Source organism: Myotis yumanensis, unplaced genomic scaffold (assembly GCF_028538775.1).
Source record: "Myotis yumanensis isolate MYYU_CA2020_CCGP unplaced genomic scaffold, mMyoYum1.0.hap1 SCAF_10, whole genome shotgun sequence".
In the NCBI taxonomy this organism is placed as follows: domain Eukaryota; kingdom Metazoa; phylum Chordata; class Mammalia; order Chiroptera; family Vespertilionidae; genus Myotis; species Myotis yumanensis.
The window spans coordinates 57241377-57253906 of NW_027223761.1; the positions used below are offsets into that span (position 1 = coordinate 57241377).

The window sequence follows — 12530 nt, forward strand, 5'->3', positions numbered from 1 at the left end:
GTTCTGGATCTTCCAGACAGCATGGCTCCTATTAGCTGAACATCAGATGACCAGGTGAGCCTGATGGGGGCTGCTTTTCATAACTGGCTGTTCACATCTCTCTCTACATGCCCAAAGAGTCCTGAAAGCAATTTGGTAACTTGTTCACCTTCTGCTAGAAACACTCACCAACTCTTCCCTCTAATCATACTAATGTCAGCTAGAATTCATCAGTGGTTGCTAATAGCAAAGTCAGACAGCTCTGCTCAGGATGTGGAGGTGCCAAACTGTGAGGGGAGCCTTGCACTGGTCATGTTAAAATTTTTGTTGTAGTTCAAATGGCTGTGTTGCAGCTTCTGCCCTGGGTTCTCACAGCATCCCCACTCTGTCCCCACCCTGCTATAGGAAGTCAACTGAAGGTCCCTTTTAGGTGAACTGAAATCTAAGGGAAACTCTAAGCATTACATTACAGAGCATTAGTGTTCCTTTGAAATAGCTTTCGGTCCTTCTGTTTTTTATTTCCAAAGTGTCTGATATTTGAAATACTAGTATTTTATTTTTGGCCTAACAAATAATACCTTTTTTTCATGATCCTATTAGATTTTCACTTTTTACATTTTTATCTTTACATGTTGTTGTAGTTACTCTGCTACCTAGAAAAACTTAGTTAGAATGGCTTACTGTCTCTATTTATTATTTGAAGAAGGAATAAGATTGCAGGGCCCAGGTTTTAGAATTTTAAAATGCTATGTGACGAAATCACAAATCCAGGAATTAATACTGCAAGGGATCGTTGGACAAGTCCCTGTAAGGGAAGGCACCATGTAATAGACTGCCCACATAATACTTGATATGTTCTAAAAAATGAGAACAGTAGACATTTCATTCTCTATACCTTATGTAAATGACTTGCAACCTACTGAGAAATGTTTGAGGCATTTCCCCAAATTAACTTATTAAATGTCCTCACATACACGTGTACATGTGTCTTTTAAAAAATATATATTTTATTGATTTTTCACAGAGATGAAGAGAGAGGGATAGAGTTGGAAACATCGATGAGACAGAATCATCAATCAGCTGCCTCTGACACACCAACTCCTGGGAATGTACCTGCAACCAAGGTACATGCCCTTGACCTGAAGCAATCCTGGGATCCTTTAGTCCCCAGGTCAACACACTATCCACTGAGCAAAACCGATTCGGGCCATGTATCTTAATGGGATATGCACTATTCCCTTTCTTTTCCTTCATCTCATCAGCAAACAGTGCCTAAAGTGCCATAGCTGATGAATGAACCTTGGGTTAATTTACATTTCTATAACCTGATTAAGAAGGCAGCTGCTTCAACTCTGTCTAGGATATGTGGGCTTTGATGGCTTTGATGCTTTTATTATTTGTTTTTCAATAGTTTTTAAAACGTGAGATTTAATTATTTATTTATGTATTTATGTAAGTATTTATTTATTTATTTAAAAACATGGAATGCTTCACGAATTTGCATATCTTCCTTGCCAAGGGCCATGCTCATCTTCTTTATTTAGTTCCAATTTCAGTATATGTGCTCCCAAAGCGAGCACAAGGTGGGTTTTATTTAGATTTTTACTTTTCATGTTTCTTGCAAGGTTAGATTACTTTCATAAAATCGAGCTAAATTCTCAAAGATTTGATCATTTAGGGAAACAACTTACATGGCCAGGGCATCACTGATTTCCTAACTTGTGATAGGTGGCAACAAAATACAAATAACATGGCACCTCTGTTAAAAATGATTTTCTACAGCATCCATAAGATGGTCACTACAGTTAATTACACTGTATTCCATATTTGTAAGTTTCATGAATCTCATTTCAAAACACATTTACAGTCTTTTAGGCTGTTAGCCCCCATGGTTGTTTTCTATAAGTTTTAGACTTATTGATTTCAGAGAGGAAGGGAGAAAGAAAGAGAAATATCAGTGATGTGAGGGAATCATTCATCGGCTTCCTTCCTTCCTGCAGGGGATTCAGCCCTAAAGCCCAGTATGAGTCCTGACCTGGAATAGAACCTGACCTCCTGGTTCATAGGTGGACACCCTACCCTTGAGTCACATCAGGAGGGCTAGTCTGGGACCTTCTAGAGGGCTTGATTTAACTGGAAAAGGGACCAGGAACTTAAGGTCAGAATGTACAGAAGGGCTTATAAATAATCAAGACACTTTGAAGTATGAGGCAAAAGGTTTCTCAAATATTTTCTTGATAAGACTAACGAATAAATGGAAGTTTGACAATCTTTTAAGAGTGAGAATGTGTAAGCCCTTTGATCCTCTATCTGTGCAGGACTATGTGGCCCTTAGGAAGGTGATGATCAAAGCTGAATATCAGAAGTTGCATCTATTTCTCTGTGAGGAGGAGCACGTCGATGTTGATACAATGGAGAGAGAAGCAGAGGAGATCTTCCAACAACTGTAGGGAAGCAAAGTCAGAATGACCCAACAGACAGAAAGCCTCAAAGAGATGTTTAGAGAGCAGATGGACATGTGTCACAAGCCAGATGTGGAGATGCTTCAGGTGAGAGGGAAGGGTCCATCAAGAGAGAGGAATCCTTTTCTGAACAATGTGGCTATGATGCCTGCATACACCATTACCGTCAGCTAAGTGATTCTGCTCCCGGACTCCCATCATGGTGTCCATCCAGTCAGGCACTTATTTTCTTGTATCCTGGCAATCTTTGGGAGCTCTTTGCCTAAGTAGCTGACATAAGATAAGGTGATTTCAGTGTAATCCAAAGCACCACTTCCAGGGACAGATTGTCCAAATTCAGTCAATCTCTCAGCATGGCAATATTAACTTTGCTCTTACAATTTTCTGTTTACATTCACCTAACCTGCTGTCACTCTCTGTTCCTGCCATAAAAGCAACTGGCTAAAGACATTGAGGTTTTGACCTTTGCCTAGGCATAATTTCTAGAATTTGGCAATCAATTTTAAAAGGTTCTCTGTTTTTCATTTGATGCCCTGTTTTAATTTCATTGTTATTAATGGTCATATCTCTCCTTAGGAATAACACTTGGAAATTAGTTACACTGGAAACCTAGATCTCATTGCATCATTCCCTTCTCTGCCTGACCTTCTGCCATGCTCAGAACACCGTGAGGAAGCTCTGTGTGTTTTAGTTTAAGTGCTGTTATTAAGATGGCCTCTGGTTGTTCCTTAAAGGGGAATAGGAAAAGGCACATTATTAAAACAAACTCGAGAAAAGATATAAAAGGACACACTTTGCATGTTTACTTTCTTTTTCTGTTTGTTTTGCAGGATTTGGGAACTGTGTTGGAAAGGTGAGCTTACACTAATTCTTTCTGAGAAAGTCATTCTCTTCTGGATGAGGGAGCTGTACATGTTTTGAGCTAGAAACCTTGTCCTCTGTAGGTATTTTCTGTTTTCTTTCCAAAGTGGCCCTGAGGCCTTCTGGTCTCAGAAGTTTCCTTTCCATGTGCCTGAATTCATATGTACCTGAAAACATCTGAACCCTGGGTTTTCTTCCAGGACGTCACCCCTATCCTCTCCCTATTAAGCACAATAAACATCACAGGAGTGATTCTTAAGGAATCACAGAAAAGGTACATCCACTGCCCAGGTGGAAGGTGAAAAGTGCAGGAACAGGAGCTTTGCTATGAATGTATGGGGGTTGATTTTGTTCCCAGGACTAGCAATGACTCAGCCTGCTCCATCACTGCAGGTCAGACCTCAGGGGAATGACCTCTTGATGCCCCCTAAGAAGTTAGATCTTTAGAAGCAGGCTGCCAGGCAGGAGTTAGGTGTCCTTGCTTGAGAATAAAAATGGGGAGAGCTGTCTGTGTTTGTGGACTCTCCTCTTTAAGACACTGAATGTCTCATTGGTGATGACTTTGAGACTCAAGTCCCAAAGGCTCTGCCTGGATGTTCTGATCCCTGTCAGATACCCAAGGGTTTGCATCTACTCCTGAATGGAGTAGGTAGAGGAACTGATTGTCAATCATTTTAGAAATGCAATAATATCTGAGGAGAATGGGGAAGCTGATATGTGATACAATTTATAAGTTTGGAAAAAAAGTAAGGTAACACTTCTTATATCCCTAAGAGGGTAGACTATCATGTATACCCCATTAGCTCAGAGTGGGAGGATCCTGATGAAATATCCTGGATTTAAGGTTATGATATTTAGATTGGTTGTGTGACTAACCTTTGCCTCAAAATGCCACTGTGGTCATTGTTTATAGGACTGAATTGGTGCAGAATCAAAAGCCTCAGCCAGAGAATCCTGAGCTTACCTCATAGTGCTGCACTAAACTCCTAGACATGCTGAACAGTTTCAGAGGTCAGAGCTTGCCCTGTGGCATTAGGCCTCAATTTATTTGTGATTCTTAGGTTTATATGTTCTTTTTCTATTTCAATTTTATCTTTTCTGTCATGAAGGCAGTCCATCACTTTTCAAACTCAGTATCTTCTTCCCTTGTGAAGTCACATCACAATGAACTTTGCAACTTATTGAAAATACAAAGCAAGAAAGCCATTTTTATTGATGTTTGGTATACATAGAGGAAGAGAAGAGCAATGAGGTTGACCATGTGGGCACGAGGAGATAGAATATTTAGTTCTCAGAGTAGCCATCAATATTATATATTTTATCAGTTACTCCACTTTTGAATGTTTAAATTCGACATTGATAGATTTAAATCTGTTGTATAATGTAAGTGCATACATCATGCATTTCACTAAAAATATTTAATATTTATGAAATCTGAAAGTCCAAAAAGGGACTGAAAATGTTATAAGCAGAATAATCCCTCACCATTCTGGCCTCAGGAGTTCCTCACCCAACTACCCTCCGCAACTACCCCCTCAGCCCCTGCCTAACCTTCTCAGTCTTCCCTCTTAGGTTTGATGGTCTGTTCCATGCTTCGCTGTCTCTAGACCTATCTTTGTTAATCTGTCTATGTTGTTCATTATATTCCACAAATGTGTGAGATCATGTGATACTGGTCTTTCTCTGACTGGTTCATTGGGTTTAGCAAAATGCTCTCCAGGTTCATCCATGCTGTTGCAGATGGTAAGAGTTCTTTCTATTGTAAGCAGCATAGTATTCCATTAAGTAGATGTACCATGGTTTTCTAATCCACTCATCTGCTGCTGGGAACTTAGGCTGTTTCCAAATCTTAGCTATTGTAAATTGTACTGCTATGAACATAGTGCTGCTTATATTCTTTTTGATTGGTGTTTCATGTTTCATGGGATCTATTCCTAAGAGTGGAATTACTGGAGTTTCTTCAAAAAAATTAAAAATTGAACTCCCATTTGACCCAGAAAAACCTCTGAAATATTGTAAATGGAATCCCAAGTGTGCTAAGGAGCAGTACGTGCATTGCAGCCCTATTGGGAAATGTGGTCGGGGTTACTGTCCTCTGAAGAGATATAGCATCTGAAGAGGCGGTAACATACTTCCCAGAAAAATGTTCACCTGAAACCCAGTTCTGATACAGCTTGAAGCTGCTGCCTTCAGGCAGTTGCTACCAGCATAATGAGAAAGCCAAGTTGATTACTGGCTTAGGGCTGGGTCTGTTCTGGATCTTCCAGTCAGCATGGCTCCTAATAGCTGAACATCAGATGACCAGGTGAGCCTGATGGGGGCTGCTTTTCATAACTGGCTGTTCACATCTCTCTCTACATGCCCAAAGAGTCCTGAAAGCAATTTGGTAACTTCTTCACCTTCTGCTAGAAACACTCACCAACTCTTCCCTCTAATCATACTGATGTCAACTAGAATTCATCAGTGGTTGCTAATAGCAAAGTCAGGCAGCTCTGCTCAGAATGTAGAGGTGCCGAACTGTGAAAGGAGCCTTGCACTGGTCATGTTAAAATCCTTGTTATAGTTCAAATGGCTGTGTTGCAGCTTCTGCCCTGGGTTCTCACAGCATCCCCACTCTGTCCCCACCCTGCCATGGGAAGTCAACTGAAGTTCCCTTTTTAGTGAACTGAAATCTAAGGGAAACTCTACTAAGCATTACATTACAGAGCATTAGTGTTCTTTGGAAATAGCTTTTGGTCCTTCTGTTTTTTATTTCCAAAGTGTCAGATATTTGAAATACTAGTATTTTTTTTTTTTTTGGCCTAACAAATAATACCTTTTTTTCAAGATCCTATTAGATTTTCACTTATTACATTTTTATCTTTACATGTTGTTGTAGTTACTCTGCTACCTAGAAAAACGTAGTTAGGATGGCTTACTGTCTGTATTTATTATTTGAAGAAGGAATAAGATTGCAGGGCCCAGGTTTTAGAATTTTAAAATGCTATGTGACACAATCACACATCCAGGAATTAATATTGCAAGGGAAGGTTGGACAAGTCCCTGTAAGGGACAGCACTATGTAATAGACTGCCCACATAATACTTGATATGTTCTAAAAAATGAGAACGGTAGACATTTCATTCTCTATACCTTATGTAAATGACTTGCAACCTATTGGGAAATGTTTGAGGCATATCCCCAATTTAACTTTTTAAATGTCCTCATATACATATGTACATGTATCTTTAAAAATATATATATTTTATTGATTTTTTATAGAGATGAAGGGAGAGGGATAGAGAGTTGGAACCATCGATGAGATAGAATCATCAATCAGCTGCCTCCTGCACACCAACCACTGGGAATGTACCTGCAACCAAGGAAGATGCCCTTGACCTGAAGCAAACCTGACATTCTTTAGTCCCCAGGCCAACACTCTATCCACTGAGCCAAACCGATTAGGGCCATGTATCTTAATAAGATATGCACTATTCCCTTTTTTTTCCTTGTTCTTCTCAGGAAACAGTGCCTGAAGTGCCATTGCTGATCAATGAACCTTGGGTTAATTTACATTTCTATAACCTGATTAAGAGGGCAGCTGCTTCAACTCTTTCTAGAATATGTGGGTTTTGATGGCTTTGAAGGCTTTTATTATTTGTTTTTCAATAGTTTTTAAAACGTGAGATTTAATTAATTAATTAATTAACCATTATTTATTTATTTATTTAAAAACATGGAATGCTTCATGAATTTGCATGTCTTCCTTGCCAAGGGCCATGCTCATCTTCTTTATTTAGTTCCAATTTCAGTATACGTGCTGCCAACACGAGCACAAGGTGGGTTTTATTTAGATTTTTACTTTTCATGTTTCTTGCAAGGTTAGATTACTTTCATAAAATCGAGCTAAATTCTCAAAGATTTGATCATTTAGGGAAACAACTTACATGGCCGGGGCATCACTGATTTCCTAACTTGTGATAGGTGGCAACAAAATACAAATAACCTGGCACCTCTGTTAAAAATGATTTTCTACAGCATCCATAAGATGGTCACTACAGTTAATTACACTGTAATCCATATTTGAAAGTTTCATGAATCTCATTTCAAAACACATTTACAGTCTTTCAGGCTGTTAGCACCCAACGATGTTTTCTATAAGTTCTAGACTTATTGATTTCAGAGAGGAAGGGAGCAAGAAAGAGAAGTATCAATCATGAGAGGACATAATTCATCAGCTTCCTTCCTTATATCCCCTGCAGGGGATTCAGCCCTAAAGCCCAGTATGAGTCCTGACCTGGAATTGAACTTGACCTCTTAGTTCATAGGTGGACACCCAGCTACCGAGTCACATCAGGAGGGCTAGTCTGGGACCTTCTAGAGGGCTTGATTTAACTGGAAAAGGGATCAGGAACATGGGGTCAGAGGTACAGAAGGGCTTGAAAAGACTCAAGACACTTTGAAGTATGAGGCAAAAAGTTTCTCAAATATTTTCTTGATATGACTAAGGAAAAAATGAAAGTTTGACAATTGTTTTAGAGTGAGAATGTGTAAGCCCTTTGATCCTCTATCTGTACAGGACTATGTGGCCTTAGGAAGTGGATGATCAAAGCTGAATATCAGAAGTTGCATCTATTTCTCTGTGAGGAGGAGCGCGTCTTTGTTGATACAATGGAGAGAGAAGCAGAGGAGATCTTCCAACAACTGCAGGAAAGCAAAGTCAGAATGACCCAACAGACAGAAAGCCTCAAAGACATGTTTGGAGAGCAGATGGACATGTGCCACAAGCCAGATGTGGAGATGATCCAGGTGAGAGGGCAGGGTCCATCAATAGAGACAGGAATCCTTCTCTGAACAACATGGCTATGATGCCTGCATACAGCATTACCCTCAGCTAAGTGATTCTGCTCCCGGACTCCCATCATGGTGTCCATCCAGTCAGGCACTTATTTTCTTGTATCCTGGTAAACTTTGGGAGCTATTTGCCTAAGTAGCTGACATAGAATAAGGTGATTTCAGTTTAATCCAAAGCACCACCTCCACGGACAGATTGTCCAAATTCAGTCAATCTCTCAGCATGGCAACAATGACTTTGCTGATATAATTTTCTGTTTACATTCACCTAATCTGCTGTCACTCTCTGTTCCTGCCATAAAAGCAACTGGCTAAAGACATTGAGGTTTTGACCTTTGCCTAGGCATGATTTCTAGAATTTGGCAATCAATTTTAAAGCATTCTCTGTATTTCATTTGATGCCCTGTTTTACTTTCATTGTTATTAATGGTCATATCTTTCCTGGGAATAACACTTGGAAATTAGTTACATTGGAAACCTAGATCTCGTTGCATCATTCCCGTGTCTGCCTGACCTTCTGCCATGCTCAGAACACCTTGAGGAAGCTCTGTGTGTTTTAGTTTCAGTGCTGTTATTAAGATGGCCTCTGATTGTCCCTTAAAGGGGAATAGAAAAGGTACATTATTAAAACAAACTCGAGAAAATATAAAAAAGGACACGCTTTGCAATATTACTTTCTTTTCTATTTGTTTTGCAGGATTTGGGAACTGTGTTGGAAAGGTGAGCTTATACTAATTCTTTCTGAGAAAGTCATTCTCTTCTGGATGAGGGAGCAGTACATGTTTTGAGCTAGAAACCTTGTCCTCTGTAGGTATTTCCTGTTTTCTTTCCAAAGTGGCCCTGAGGCCTTCAGGTCTCAGAAGTTTCCTTTCCATGTGCCTGAATTCATATGTACCTGAAAACATCTGAACCCTGGGTTTTCTTCCAGGACGTCACCCCTATCCTCTCCCTATTTAGCACAATAAACATCACAGGAGTGATTCTTAAGGAATCAAAGAGAAGGTACCTCCACTGCCCAGGTGGAAGGTGAAAAGAGCAGGAACAGGAGCTTTGCTATGAATGTATGGGGGTTGATTTTGTTCCCAGGACTAGCAATGACTCAGCCTGTTCCATCACTGCAGGTCAGACCTCAGGGGAATGACCTCTTGATGCCCCCTGAAAAGTTAGACCTTTAGAAGCAGGCTGCCAGGCAGGAGTTAGGTTTCCTTGCTTGAGAATAAAAATGGGGAGAGCTGTCTGTGTTTGTGGACTCTCCTCTTTCAGACACTGAATGTCTCATTGGTGACGACTTTGAGACTCAAGTCCCAAAGGCTCTGCCTGGATGTTCTGCTCCCTGTCAGATACCCAAGGGTTTGCATCCCCTGAGATGGAGTAGATGAAGGAACTGACTGTCGATCATTTTAGAAATGCAATAATATCTGAGGAGAATGGGGAAGTTGATATGTGATATAATTTATAAATGTAGAAAAAAAGTAATGTAACATTTCTTATATCCCTAAGAAGGTAGACTATCATGTATACCCCATTAGCTTAGAGTGGGAGGATCCTGATGAAATATCCTGGATTTAAAGATATGATATTAGAGTGGTTGTGTGACTAACCTTTGCCTCAAAATGCCACTGATGTCTTTGTTTATAGGACTGATTAGGTCAGAATCAATAGCCTCAGCCAGAGAATCCTGAGCTTACCTCATGGTGCTGCATTAAACTCCTAGACATGCTGAACAGTTTCAGAGGTCAGAGCTTGCCCTGTGGCATTAGGCCTCAATTTATTTGTGATTCTTAGGTTTATATGTTCTTTTTCTATTTCAATTTTATCTTTTCTGTCATGAAGGCAGTCCATCACTTTTCAAACTCAGTATCTTCTTCCCTTGTGAAGTCACATCACAATGAACTTTGCAACTTATTGAAAATACAAAGCAAAAAAGCTATTTTTATTGATGTTTGGTATACATAGAGGAAGAGAAGAGCAATGAGGTTGACCATGTGGCCACGGGGAGATAGAATATTTCGTACTCAGAGTATCCATCAATATTATATATTTTATCAGTTACTCCACTTTTGAATGTTTAAATTCGACATTGATAGATTTCAATCTGTTGTATAATGTAAGTGCATACATCATGCATTTCACTAAGAATATTTATTATTTATGAAATCAGAAAGTCCAAAAAGGGACTGAAAATGTTATAAGCAGAATAATCCCTCACCATTCTGGCCTCAGGAGTTCCTCACGCAACTACCCTCGGCAACTACCCCCTCAGCCCCTGCCTAACTTCCTCAGCCTTCCCTCTTAGGTTTGATGGTCTGTTCCATTCTTCACTGTCTCGAGACCTATCTTTGTTAATCTGTTTATGTTGTTCATTATATTCCACAAATGTGTGAGATCATGTGATACTGGTCTTTCTCTGACTGGCTTATTTCGTTTAGCAAAATGATCTGCAGGTTCATCCATGCTGTTGCAGATGGTAAGAGTTCTTTCTTTTGTAAGCAGTATAGTATTCCATTAAGTAGATGTACCATGGTTTTCTAATCCACTCATCTGCTGCTGGGAACTTAGGCTGTTTCCAAATCTTAGCTATTGTAAATTGTACTGCTATGAACATAGTGCTGCTTATATTCTTTTTGATTGGTGTTTCATGTTTCATGGGATCTATTCCTAAGAGTGAAATTACTGGAGTTTCTTCAAAAAAATTAAAAATTGAACTCCCATTTGTCCCAGGAAAACCTCTGAAATATTGTAAATGGAATCCCAAGTGTGTTAAGGAGCAGTACGTGCATCGCAGCCCTATTGGGAAATGTGGTAGGGATTACTGTCCTCTGAAGAGATACAGCATCTGAAGAGGCGGTAACATATTTCCCAGAAAAATGTTCACCTGAAACCCAGTTCTGATAGAGTTTGAAGCTGCTGCCTTCAGGCAGTTGCTACCAGCATAATGAGAAAGCCAAGTTGATAACTGGCTTAGGGCTGGTCTGTTCTGGATCTTCCAGTCAGCATGGCTCCTCTTAGCTGAACATCAGATGACCAGGTGAGCCTGAGGGGGGCTGCTTTTCATAACTGGCTGTTCACATCTCTCTCTACATGCCCAAAGAGTCCTGAAAGCAATTTGGTAACTTGTTCACCTTCTGCTAGAAACACTCACCAACTCTTCCCTCTAATCATACTGATGTCAGCTAGAATTCATCAGTGGTTGCTAATAGCAAAGTCAGGCAGCTCTGCTCAGGATGTGGAGGTGCCAAACTGTGAAAGGAGCCTTGCACTGGTCATGTTAAAATCCTTGTTGTAATTCAAATGGCTGTGTTGCTGTTTTTTCCCTGGGTTCTCACAGCATCCCCACTCTGTCCCCACCCTGCCATGGGAAGTCAACTGAAGGTCCCTTTTTAGTGAACTGAAATCTAAGGGAAAATCTAAGCATTACATTACAGAGCATTAGTGTTCTTTGGAAATAGCTTTCGGTCCTTCTGTTTTTTATATCCAAAGTGTCTGATTTTTGAAATACTTGTATTTTTTTTTGGCCTAACAAATAATACCTTTTTTTCAAGATCCTATTAGATTTTAACTTATTTTATTTTTATCTTTAAATGTTATTGTAGTTGCTCTGTTACCTAGAAAAACTTAGTTAGGATGGCTTACTATCTGTATTTATTATTTGAAGAAGGAATAATATTGCAGGGCCCAGGTTTTAGAATTTTAAATGCTATGTGACACAATCACACATCCAGGAATTAATATTGCAAGGGAAGGTTGGACAAGTCCCTGTAAGGGACAGCACCATGTAATAGACTGCCCACATAATACTTGATATGTTCTAAAAAATGAGAACAGTAGACATTTCATTCTCTATACCTTATGTAAATGACTTGCAACCTATTGAGAAATGTTTGAGGCATATCCCCAATTTAACTTTTTAAATGTCCTCATATACATATGTACATGTAACTTTAAAAATATATATATTTTATTGATTTTTTATAGAGATGAAGGGAGAGGGATAGAGAGTTGGAACCATCGATGAGATAGAATCATCAATCAGCTGCCTCCTGCACACCAACTACTGGGAATGTACCTGCAACCAAGGAACATGCCCTTGACCTGAAGCAAACCTGACATTCTTTAGTCCCCAGGCCAACACTCTATCCACTGAGCCAAACCGATTAGGGCCATGTATCTTAATAAGATATGCACTATTCCCTTTTTTTTCCTTATTCTTCTCAGGAAACAGTGCCTGAAGTGCCATTGCTGATCAATGAACCTTGGGTTAAATTACATTTCTATAACCTGATTAAGAGGGCAGCTGCTTCAAGTCTTTCTAGGATATGTGGGCTTTGATGGCTTTTATTATTTGTTTTTCTATAGTTTTTCAAAGGTGAGATTTACTTATTTATTTATTTATTT

General features: G+C 39.6%; 2 non-coding genes across 2 annotated transcripts; both read right to left on the reverse strand.

Annotated features, from left to right (window-relative positions):
* Positions 1 to 1453: 1453 nt before the first annotated feature.
* On the reverse strand, positions 1454 to 1559 carry LOC139019207 (U6 spliceosomal RNA). The gene has a single exon (XR_011473085.1). It is a non-coding gene; the product is annotated as a U6 spliceosomal RNA (small nuclear RNA).
* Positions 1560 to 7011: 5452 nt separating this feature from the next.
* LOC139019072 (U6 spliceosomal RNA) lies at positions 7012 to 7117 on the reverse strand. The gene has a single exon (XR_011472976.1). It is a non-coding gene; the product is annotated as a U6 spliceosomal RNA (small nuclear RNA).
* Positions 7118 to 12530: the final 5413 nt, after the last annotated feature.